This window comes from Botryllus schlosseri, chromosome 8 (genome assembly GCF_051294905.1).
Source record: "Botryllus schlosseri isolate E-star chromosome 8, Bs_hap1, whole genome shotgun sequence".
NCBI classification, from domain to species: Eukaryota; Metazoa; Chordata; class Ascidiacea; order Stolidobranchia; family Styelidae; genus Botryllus; species Botryllus schlosseri.
This window is the reverse complement of record NC_137243.1, coordinates 14,440,082-14,443,422: the sequence shown is the minus strand read 5'-3', so window position 1 is coordinate 14,443,422 and position 3,341 is coordinate 14,440,082.

Below are 3,341 nucleotides of genomic sequence, written 5' to 3'. Positions count from 1 at the left end.
TCCATAACCATGAGAACGGTTGACGTCTGTACACCAAGCTTGGCTCGTTTTTTATTCTACCAGGGGTCACCGAAATCGCGGTCGGCAATCTGATTAGAGATTTTGGAAATACGCAAAATAACGCATTTTGAAATGCTAAAATTTATTTCAGTTTCAAATTCTTATTATATTCTTTATTCGCAGTAAGAAACTGGTCAATACACACATAATCCGGGGAGCAACCTGCACCCAAAGTAGATGCAGTAGATGAAGAATTAAGTGGCAAGGGTTACAGAGCAGAGGTAGAGATGATTGAAAATGAAGAATCGAAATTACAGAAATTATTATTATTGTTGTTGTTTCAAAATAAGCTATTCACCTGTGACCAACAACGCTATTCCACACTAGCTGAAACGCTTCGCGATGACAACAGCATTCCATCGAAGAATATTCAGCTGATATCTATAAGCATATTGCCTTGACGTGCAATGGACCAGACACCGCCAAGAAAACGGCATAGGACGTCCCCACAAGATCAATATTTGGGATGAGATAGTCTTTCAGCTAGTAATATGTTTAACTAGCGCCAATGTCGATTCATTGGTCCTTGCAAAGCATTGTTGGTTATCGTGTGCAGCTCATATAGTTCAAAATAGAAGGACGTTTATGATAGGGTTGCCAACTTGCCATACGTCCGGAATTTCCCGGACATGTCCGGAATTTCACTGAAAAATCCGCGTCCGGGAGGAATTTCTAAAATATGCCTAAATGTCCGGAATTTTGAAGGCTTGAAGCAGGCTCAAAAGTTTTTCGTAAATCAACATAAACAATATTATTTTCAAGCAGATTTATGCTATTCAAAATTGTTCTTCGCGCCGCGCGCGAGTCAATGCAACGTATAATGATATTAGTATGGGCAGCAGGTACCACCCTCTCCAAAAATGCAATCAAAAGTAATATAAATAACGATCATTTAATGAAATAAGTCCGATTGTAATCGCAATTATAAGCTAACGGTATATTCCTAGAGCTGGTTAAGGCCGATTGGATGCTTCTATCACAGACAGTGGTTCCAAATCTTGGTGTCGTTCGCCTTTATCTGGGGATCGCGATGATGTTGAGCTTTGCCACGGAACATTTTCAAGTGGGAAAGAAATATGGAAGAATCAATATTATTGGCAGAATTCATACATAAAGTTTAACAGCCAAATGTATATAGTAAGTGCCCAACAAGTTACATCGACTATCCTATGGTGGGCCCAAGATCAGTGCTTTTTAGGGCGGAAGGGGGGAGGAGAAAAAACGTTGTTTCGGATCTGATTAAAACACATATACAGATAGCCCACCGACCTAACAGTATAGCAGGACTGCCAAACACAATCCTGACAGGCCAGACACGGCCCGCCAGATGATTTCATCCGGCCCGTGGAGTAATCTATTGCAGACCCTAGCAAGTATTAATCACCAGAGCTCACATTACAAATGGCCCGATTCATGACCTATGTTCCAATCCATTCCTGTATAGTGTATACCAGTGGTTCTCAACCGCCGGTCCGCGACGACATTTCTGCCGGTCCGCCAGGTATATTACAATTTTATACCTTAATTTCAAGATGCAAAGTTGAAGGCTTGTTCATTGCTAAAAATAAATACAATATCAAATTTTACACTGATTCATGACTTTATGAGGTAACATTAGAGCTGGAAACATGTTCGATTTGACTGAAAGTTCAAGACGTGTCATTTGACGACATGCGAACGACAAGTAAAGAACAGATACGAACTGACTCGTCACAAAACAGCGCACTTTGCGCGAAGATTCGTTTTTGATTCATTCATTTTGTGCAAGATTGTAGCTGGGGCACCCCAAACCACCAAATTAAAGAGAGGCCGAGCTTGAAAGGGGCCCAATATTGTTTTGAAACTGAACATAAATCATTGCGTATTTTTTTGAAACTTTTCACAACATCTTTCAATTTTTTTTCGCGCATTGCGCGATTCAGTGTCGCTAAATGTCATGCTTATTAGGCACCCTTCTCTGAGAAATACGCATGATTTATAGAAATAGGACGTTTTTCGGCGTCAGCCATTACCCCGCCACGACGTACCAACACATAATGAATTTCACGCTAATATGGGACTCCGAAAGGTGTGCGAATAATTCGACAGCGATAAAACCGATTCAGTGATGAATGATCGAAAATTTTCGCTATTGGCGCGATTAAGCTACATAAACTCTCTGCTTAGACTGAGTAGAAGAAATGTGCTCATAAGTACGGGTGAAAACATCCACCCAACAGGTCTGGGGGCAATGTGGGGGTGAGTTGACGAAGTGTCTTTTTTCAGCCCGGATTTGCGAATGGCCCGTATAGCTACTGTAAGGTGTTTTCTTGCGGCATGCATTGTATTCGTAGTTGCCAGAGTAGCCTGCGCCTGGTGACAGGGGGGAAATGAGCAAGGTAGCACGACAAGGTGCTTGGTTCGATTCCGAAATGCTTCTTCTCTCGATGTTTCAAAAGAGAAGAATATTATTCGAGTTGGCGTGGTCGGTTAAACCTATACGGCCTTCGGCGCGAAAGACAGTAAATGACTCTCGGCGGTATCACGTTTATCTGGACAATGCAATTCCACCTCGACTCAGCAGACTCACTACCATAAAATCATATGAAGATAACTAATTACAATCAAAACCCTCTAAATATCACTCTCTAGCACTAGGGCTGGGCACAATGATTCGAGTACTCGAATCTGAATCGAGTATTAATTTTAATGATTCGAGTCGAGTAGTAAAAGACGATTTTTTCGAGTACTGAAATTACACGCTTCTCACCACTGACAGTTAATTTATCAACGAGAATTATAGTTTCGATGCGAATTTTCACTGTTGAAGCGTTGAAACCTTGATTTGCGGTATCGTAGCATACGAAACATTATTATAAAGCTACGAAGGTTACTGGACGTAGCACATTTCCGAAGTCATGATTATCCCACAACATTATCACCAAGTGGAATGAAATCGGTATGGTCGAAAAATAGCAAAGTATGTTTTAAGAGATGGATAACAGGCATTATATTCTCTGTTGTGGCATAAACGGTACATATCTGATCTTTGACGTATAACATTCTCTTATGACGTCATAAGGAGTGATACTCGATTACTCGACTCGACTCGAAGCATATTACGTGATTCAGAATCGAATCACTCAGGTACTCGATTTTGCCCAGCCCTATCTAGCACAATATAATTGCATACTTTACGTTTTGGCTTCATTTCAATTTTGAAAGTTCACCGGTACGCCAGACATTTTTTGAAATTTTACCGGTCCGCGAGGTCAAAAAGGTTGAGAACCACCTTGGTGTAT